The sequence below is a fragment of the Cornus florida genome, unplaced genomic scaffold, assembly GCF_030987335.1.
Source record: "Cornus florida cultivar Cherokee Brave unplaced genomic scaffold, ASM3098733v1 CherokeeBrave_3.0.0_Hap2_Chr02, whole genome shotgun sequence".
Taxonomy (NCBI): Eukaryota; Viridiplantae; Streptophyta; class Magnoliopsida; order Cornales; family Cornaceae; genus Cornus; species Cornus florida.
Genome location: NW_026775572.1, coordinates 114050384 through 114059546, shown reverse-complemented (window position 1 = coordinate 114059546; position 9163 = coordinate 114050384). Strand labels below are relative to the sequence as shown.

The following is a 9163-nucleotide window of genomic DNA, read 5'->3' as shown; positions in this document are numbered from 1 at the left end:
AGGTCCAGCACCTCCCTAATTATTGCCTAATTATTGGGTATAATTCTTCCAGTTTAATTTAGTTTCCTTGTTAATTAGATTGGTTATTGCATTCCTTTTCGCAGTATTCCAGATACGTTAGCATATACCTAGTACTATTATAGCTTTCTATTTCAAGTCCAGATTTATAATTTTCAGTTTCTCTAGAAAGGCGTAAATCTTTTATATCATCGTCAATTCATACACAAACCAACCCCTAAATACACAATAATAATAATAATCAATTTCTTTTATTTGAATAAAAAGTGTTGTACCAAAACGTCTCATAAATATAATAACTTTATTTTGACATTAAATGATGCTTATATTAAAATATCATTCATGAATATGTGACCTATAAATAATGATTTAAGGTTATGCTTTTGACATCAACAATTAAGGTGATATCTGAAAGAAAATTAAGGTATAGAAATGGAATACATGAAAGCATATATTTTGATGATGGGGCTGGTGATGTTGATACTCAGGGAGCATTCGACAGCAGCTGTATCGTGCGAAACCGACTATATTGTTGGATGCTTTGACCCAATCCTAGGTCTCATCAATGGATGCGTGAATGACTATTTAAAGAGATGTTTTTCTCCTCCTCCTCCTCCAATGGTATCTCTGTCTCACAAGAGATTCTCATATTTAGTGTACGTTTTTGTTTTTATGTTTATGTTGTAGGAAAATCCAAAAGGTGCAAGAAAAGTGATTGAAAAAGTTCTACAAATATAGAAACATATACGTATGTTTTACGCCTCCATATCTAATATAAGATTTTCTCTGCTGGGCTAATTTTAATGTGTTTTTTTTTTTTATAGTTAAAGGGGTAAGCTTGTGTAAATGTAAAAGAATGTACAAGAGAGTCCTATAAGATAGGAACAAGAAGTTGCACAACGAATTTTAATGTGTTGTTGTCTCTTCTGGATTGGACGATTTCCAACTTTTTTTTTTTTTTTTTTTTTACCTGAGCAACCAAGAGACATGAAATATATAAACCCAAAAACCACTCTCAACTATATATATATATCACTTCTGCAGATATATATTGACAAACAAATGAGGATGTATCATCATGTTCCTACTCCATGTCATGTTCTTATTTTGTTGGTTCAATATGAACAACAACAACATTGGCGTACGCTTGCTGCTATATCACTACATGAATAGCAAGGAGAAATATATTAATGGAAAGATTTTCCTTCTCCCTTTTGTTGCAAAATAAAAATGGATCACAATTAATTTTGAAATTACCATAATAGATTTAACAAAAACTACAACTTGATGAACATAATTTAGTACACCTACATTTGTATTCACATATTTCAATCCTAACATAAAAAGGCATACTACGTGAAGCCTTGCAAAATTTTAAAATAAAAAAATAAGAAGAACTAAACACATGCCAAGGTTTTTTCTCACAAGCAAAAATATCTTCACAAATTAGAAAGCAAGCTAAATCAAAGAACAATCTATTTAATAATAGCACATATATATTTCACTCAATTACACGAGCAAAATTTTAATTTTTTTTAATTTGACGAATTATAGGAGACTTTTAGATTCAACAGAAATCCTTTTTTCAAAAGCACATCATTATAAAATTGAATAAAAAGAAGAATCTAAAAAATAAAAAAATAACTTGTATAAAAAAAAAAGGACAGTGTAATTTATTACTATTATTTTTATATAAGTGTAGCAGGGTTGTTCTGAGTAATAACAAATCAAGTTTTTAGTGATTTTCATGATATTTTTTTTATGTTTTCTATTCCTGACTAACTACTAACCTAAGTCACACAATCCTACTAACTTAAGTCACACAATCCTTTTCAACAGGTGTCGCTCTCATGCTCGGAGTACACTCTCGCTCTCACACTCTGCGCGTGTTCTCGCTCAAATTCTCCCTGCTTACGATTTAATTCTGCCCTCTCAATTACTAACTCTCTTAAAATAAAAATTAATAATAATAATAATAATTTACCTTCCTTCACAAGTAGAAGCTTGAGAACTAACAGCGACAATAATCTTTAAATTTCTTTGCAATTTGAATTTGGAATTAGAATAGAAATCGCTAGATTTCATCGATCAAACTGACGGTTAAAATTTCAAAAATCGTGCTTTGGCGTTCACCTCCCAATCCTGAATTTTTTATATTTCTCTCTCCCTCCTCTCTCCTCCTTTTCTCTCCCGCCTCCATTTTTCTTTCTCCTCTCGCCCTTCTCATCTCTCAAGCTCTCACCCTCTCCTTCACCGAACCAAGCCACCACTCACCCTCACCTCAACACCAAACCACCATTATCCAAAATTCCTCTCATATCTCTCAATTCCGGCCAAACCCCATCCACCCGAAGCCATCTCTCACCTTGCTGCCGTTCTCCATTACTCCGGCCGAAAGTTCTTGGCCAAGGGCCGAACTCGCCCTCCCTTATCTAGGTCATCTCTCTATCTCTATTCTCTATCTCCGGCCGAGAAGGCCAAGGAGATACCGACTTCACTTCTCCAGCAATTTTTCCAGCGTGACCCTTCATCTTCTCCGGCCACGGTTGGCCGGAAACTCTTGGGAAGTTCTTCAAATTTCTCCTAGCTCTCTGTCCATCTCTCTCTCTCACTCGGGTATGCATATATTTTTCACTTTAATTTTAATTTTGATTTTCATGATTATTTTGTTTTAATTTTCATTTCATTTCATGTATATATTTGCTTCTTGTTTAATTGAAACTGAAAAATCAAAAGAAAATGAAAAACAGAAAAAATTAAAAAGAAAGAATTGGAATTATTGAATTTGGAATCACTAAATTTGGGACTTTATTCTGGGACTTGGTTGATATATGCACTGTGATGTTGAAAAGGAGGATGGGCATTATTCTGAATTTGTGGGCTGTGTCCCCTGTTGTTGTGTTTTGAATGGAGAATGGGATGAAACTTGGTATAATGTGGTTGTTATGTTGTTTTTAAAACGGAGGATGGGCATAATTTTTGGATTTGTTTGCTGATTGGATTTTGGAATCAAATATATATGTGTGTGTGTGTGTGTGTGTGTGTGTGTGTATTGTGTTTGCCTTTGTTTGAGAATTCTGGAAATTGAAAATATGATACATAGATGCCAATGTTGTTGGACATTTCTCTGAATAAACATATTGATGTTGTTGTGTCCAATTTGCCATGACTAAGATTTTAAAATGCCATGTTGAAAAGTTGAATTGAGTTGAGATGTTGTGATCTTCTTGAAATTGACAAAAGATATAACACTTTGTGTTGTGGTTTAGAAGTTCAAATGGAAGTTTGTTGGAAAAACTGGAATTCTTGCCTTTTCGAAGCATGATTGTCTAACATGAAAATTGGACTTGAAAGGTTTTGAAATTGGAAATAAAAGTTGCAGAGTTGAATTGTAAGTTGAAATGGAAAATTGTTGAAATTTTAAACTTGGAAAGATTCTTGAAAATTTTTGAGTCAGCATTGTTTGGCATTGTAAGTTGAATATTTGTGAGCATGATTCCCAACTTGATTTCATTTGCTTGTTCTAAGTGTGAAAATGCATGGATGTATGTTCTAAGTTGTGTTGGATGCATGAATATTGTGCTTTGAAATTGAAACTTGTTTTTCTAATCTTGAAAATGAAAAGTCAAAATGTAAATGCATGAAATGGTTATCAAATGGAACATTTTGCACTGTTTTGAACTTAATTTGATAAATGCTCATGGTTAAGGTGCAAATCTTGAAAGATGATTCTTGGAAGTTGGAAATTTCATTTGGGATCACACTTGTTGATTTTCAAAAGTTGAAAAATGATTTTTGAACTTTGAATTGAAATGTGAAGTTGAGTTTCTAAATTCCTTCAACTGTTGAATGTTCAATGCATCATTCTTGTTATGATGCCTATATACAATACATGAAACCCAAAGTTTTAAAAAATTCTATTTTTGAACCAAAAGTGTTGAAAATTTTCAAAGTTGTCCAAAATGCCCTTAAATGAGTTGAACTTGGTTCCATTTGCTCTAGTCTTCATCCAAATGCATGTTTAAAGTGCCATTGAGTTTATTCAATTAAGAACGGCACACTGTGCTTGTTGTTGTTCTTCTTGGAGTTTTGAATGTTTTGGAACTTTGAATGTTGGATGCTTTAAGTGTTGGATGCTTTGAGTGTTGAATGAAGAATTCGGTAAAGCTTTAATGGTCTGTTCGAGTCTTCTCCTCCTCCTCCTCCGCTTTCTACCTCTCTTCCTCTATTTATAGACCTAATTGAGGGGTGAAATAGTAAATTGTGCTTGTCTTGATAATTATCAAATTGATAATTATATATATATATATATATATATATATATTATTATATCTTTGATAATTATCTATCTTTAACCATTATCTTCTAATATATATATATATTAAGAATAATTTTTCTTTTATTTGGCTAACCCATGAGGATAGGCTTGGATCATAGGATATTTTGTTGTGATCCATAATTTTATATTTTGCAATGGAATTAACTTGCTCCACTTATTGGCCCGTATTTTGAAATGGGCTTTATAGTAAGACCAAATTATATCCACTATATTTATTTATTTATTTTCTTTAATTATTTTTTTTAGTGTTTATAGTAGGTAGGTAAATAATTCGTGCCAACCGAAGATAGGTTATTGTTAGTTAAAATTCATGAAACATCTTTATTTAAATCTGAATTAAATGAATGCTATTGAGTTTAATTTTATATGATACATAAGTATTGAAATCCCAAGGTGGGACAAGTGATCATAATATGAGATTCGTGGTGAAGTCAATCCCTAAGATCTTCTCTCTCTAATTTCATTCTTTTATTTTAGTTTTATTTTATTTTATGTTTGTGACTAGCAACCAATCAAACAATCTTTTCTCTCTGAATTAAAATCGTATTAATTGAACACTTGATATTCCACCATAGTCCCTTTGGTTCGACCCTCTCTAAAAATACGACATGGTAAAGACGCGCGTTGATGGTGGTTGTGACTAATTGGCTGTTTAAGGGGTATTTTTGTCTAAAACATAACCCCTTAAATGGACAGAAGTTAAAATACCCCCCTCATGATAGTTGAGGGGGATTTTTTTCTAAAACAATTCAAAAGGGAGATTTTTTGCTAACAGGTGAAAGTCGAGAGAAGTTTTTTGCAATTCGCCCTAATAAAAATTATAAGAAATAAATTGAAGACAAAAATTCTCTAACTTTTATTATTTTCCCAAACTAACAATGTCCCTTTAACCTTCTCTACATATGTCCCTATTTATAGAGTTTAGAATGGAACGAGAACGGAAATTTTAATTACAGATGTGAAAATAAAATAATCCTAACATCTTGTTGCTTCCAATTTGGCTTTATTTGCTTTTCAATTTGGCTTGATATCTTTGACTTGATGTACTTTCCAATTTGGTTTGATATATTTTCCAATTTGGCATCTTTGTTGATTTGACGGAAAAGACAATTTTGAATTTGACTTTTACTGATCCTATAATCCCACATTTCTGCTATTTTTGTCTTTTTTCTTCTTATTTCGAAATCAGCCCCTATAAAATATGAAAAGTAGATATAAGCATATTTATTTAATAGAAAATATTAATTAAACATTTATTATTGAGTATAAAAATATAAGTTTTGCGCATTTATCACCTATAATGCATAGTTGGATATAGTGGATAATTGTGTGCCCCAGTAGAACATGGTACTCATGCCTATTGATGTGTGATCTATTTTATTTATTTATTTATTTACAGCTCGCAATAAAACGAAAGCATTAGCTGGACTTATACGCAGAAAAGCTCCATTACTAGAAGCATCAACTTTGTTTCTATAAGAATCAGAAAGACTATCATAGAAAATTTGAATCAAGTGCCATTGTACAATATCATGGTGTGGACACTTTCTTAGAAGATCATTATATCTCTCCCAAGCATCATGGAATTGTTCTCCCTGGATTTGGGAAAACGCCATAATTTCTCTTCTCATTTGACAAGTTTTACCTACTATGTAGTACTTCTTCAAGAACTCTTGTTGCAACATCTCCCATGTAGATATGAAATTTGGAGGAAGGGAATGCAACCAAGTTCTTGCTTTATCCTTAAGAGAGAATTAGAAAAGTCGCATCCTGAATGAATCATTGGTAAGAGTGGTCAACTTGGTAGTTGAACACAATTCCAAAAATACAACCAAGTGCGTATAGGGATCCTCTGTTGCATACCTATGGAAGGTAGGAAGCATTTGGATCATAGCAGGCTTGATCTCAAAATGGGTTGCATCAGCGTTCGGAAATACAAAGCATGAAGGAGAAGTGTATGTGGTAGGAATAAAACGGTCCCTCAATTGTTGTTGTGGAGGAACAGGTGGAACCAGTCTTCTATTACCATTACCATTGCCATTACCCGGTGCATCACGAATATCAGCCATGCTTGCAGAGGAACTTCCTATATTATTCAAATGTTTTTTAAGCTTTCTTAATTGACTCCAAATTCTCTCTATTTCAGGATCATGCGCTAAAGGTTTTGACCTAGTTTGGCAAGTTAACATGCATTAATTCCACTTATCCTAAACAGTGACAAAAAAAAAAAAAATAAAAAAAAAATAAAATAAAATTCCAAGTAACAAGAAAAACAGTAAAAACTCACAAAAGGGTTTAATAAACCGAAGATTTTTCTCCCTTAAGCGTCTTTATCCTCACTGCTACTTCTTTGTACCTGAAACAAAAAAGAAATAAGGTGAGATATCAGAAAGTCCGAAACTGGTAAATCAAAATAAACTAATTAAAAACTAAACTAAAACTAATCGCACTGGCAACGGTGCCAAAAATTGATGTACTCGCAATAGAACGATTCTGTGTAAGATAGCTCTACGTAAAGAGGATGTCGAACCCACAGGGAGATGAGATTAGTATCTAGCTTTTACTTTAGTCCTAATGGTTTACAGGTAACCGATTGAAAAATCCTGTTAGTTGTCACGATTAAACAAACTAAAATTAAAGAAAAATATTAAACTAAAGTAAATTAAATTAAACTAAATAATCAGAGAGAGAAATCTTAGGGCTTTGACTTCACCGAAATCATCATACTATGGTTAATTGGACTAACTCTGGGGATTTAACAATTATGTTTTTCAAATAAATTGAACTTAATAACATTCGTTCAATTCGGGTTTTCAAGAAAGATGTTTTACAAAATTCAGTTAACTATAACCTATCTGCTGTTAGCGTAGACTATCCACCTACATACTCTAACAATTATGTTGCAAACAATCCACCTTTCCTAAGCATAGACTATGAAAACATTCTTTTGCAAAAACCATTGGAACACCATTATATGACCTCTATTCTCATGTCTGGCAGGGCTCCGCCAAATACATTACAATAAGATAAGTTGAGAATAGAAAACAAACAATTCTATCTAAGACAAGATAATAATAGTTTGCAATCTATTAAAGCATGAAAACCAATTGAGTTGTCTCAATTGCTCATAGTCATATAATCAAGTAAACATAATATATTGAAATAATCCTAGAGTTAAAACAATCAAACCATAATACTAGATTGGGTTACATCAGTAACCTAAGAGAAGAATTAGTTACTCATGATGATGTCGGATATCATTTGTGTTGGAGTTGTCTCCATCTTCACGGATGACACTTCTCTTATCAGGATCTTCACTTTCTAAGGTTGTGGAAACCCTAAAAGCCACCTCAGTATCAGCCTTCTGAATAACATGACAAAAGGACTTAGAATTTCGGACCTCTTCTATCAAGGCTTAAGCCTTGTTCTATAGAAGAAAAAAAAATAAGGATTTGGTAGGCTTTTAGGTCTTCTGGCCCATCTCAAATGAGATACAGCTTGAAAATGAAGCAATCCCGTAACTTTAATCTGCCATGTCATGGAAGGCTCGAGCTTTAGGAACAAAGGCTCAAGCTTCAAGGTTCATGCTCGAGCATGAGGAACAAGGCTCGAGCTTTTCTGGATAGATGCTCGAGCTTCAAGAATTGGTGTTCGATCTTCACTTTGACACTTAGCCAAATTTCTTTAATTATTTTCTGAAGCGTCTTTTTCTTCAACACTTAGAATATTCTTGGGATTGAAATCTTTTAACATTGCTCGATCAAAGCTTTATGGGCTCGAGCACTAGGTACCATACTGATAAGTGCCGAATATTGTATATTCAAGCGCCCTAAATTGCATTAGTAAAGTCCGTTGTATGTTAATTTATGTAGATTATCTTCATTTCTATGTTTTTATGCATTTTCAGGTTCCTTGGCCCAAAAGGAGCAAAAATAAGGTGTTGTGGATTTTTGATCAACAATGTGCTCAAAAGCTGAATTTCAGGCAGCAGTGGAACTCGATTTTGATTGCCACTTTTGACCCAGAAAGCTCGAGATCTGGACTTCCATTATAAAATGGCATATTTTAGACCTCTGAATTAGCTTTCTAAATCTTCAAACGGTTTGTCATTCGGAGCTTGGAGCAGAGAGTTATGGCCTTGTTACCAGAGGTGCGCAGAACTGCCTGGCAGCAATGAAATTCTGTCTTGATCTTCATTTTCGACCAATCATCTTTGAGAATTGGATCTCCACCAAAACATGAAGTATTTAAAGCTCTGAATTAGCTTTCCAAATCTTCAAACAGTTCATCATTCGGAGTTCAGAGCGCAAAGTTATGGCCATTTCACCAAAGTAGGTCCGAGCAAATCAATGCAAGCATGGAGCAATCTGCTCCATTTTCGAGTGCTCGAGGCCCTATTTTGAGCACTCGAAATTGGGGCAGAATTGCCTTCTGGAATCCTCATTTTGGCAGCCACTTGTGCATTGGTTTCCTCATTTCTACTTACTTCTTTATGAGGTGGTTGGGGATGTTTTTGGAGGAGAGAGAGAGAGCTTTGTTGGAGGAGATAAGGCAAGGGAGGCCACACATTTACATTAACCTTCATTTTTATAAGATAGAGGAGAGAGAAGAGAGCAAAAAAAATAGTTGTGTTCTTGAAGCCTAAAGAAGGGAGCTCGAAAATGGCTTGTTCATCCATGCTTCTTCCTTCTTCTAGCTCACTCATGGGTAACTAAACCTCATCTAGGGAGGTGATGAAGCCTCCCCTTTTGCTTATGTTCTAGATTAGGTTCTATTTTGGGGATTATGATGTATCATTTTTGGTCT

General features: G+C 33.7%; 1 pseudogene; it reads left to right on the top strand.

Annotated features, from left to right (window-relative positions):
* The first annotated feature begins 450 nt into the window (after positions 1-450).
* LOC132296632 (protein NRT1/ PTR FAMILY 3.1-like) overlaps positions 451-9163 on the top strand; it is a 30867-nt pseudogene continuing 22154 nt past the window's right edge.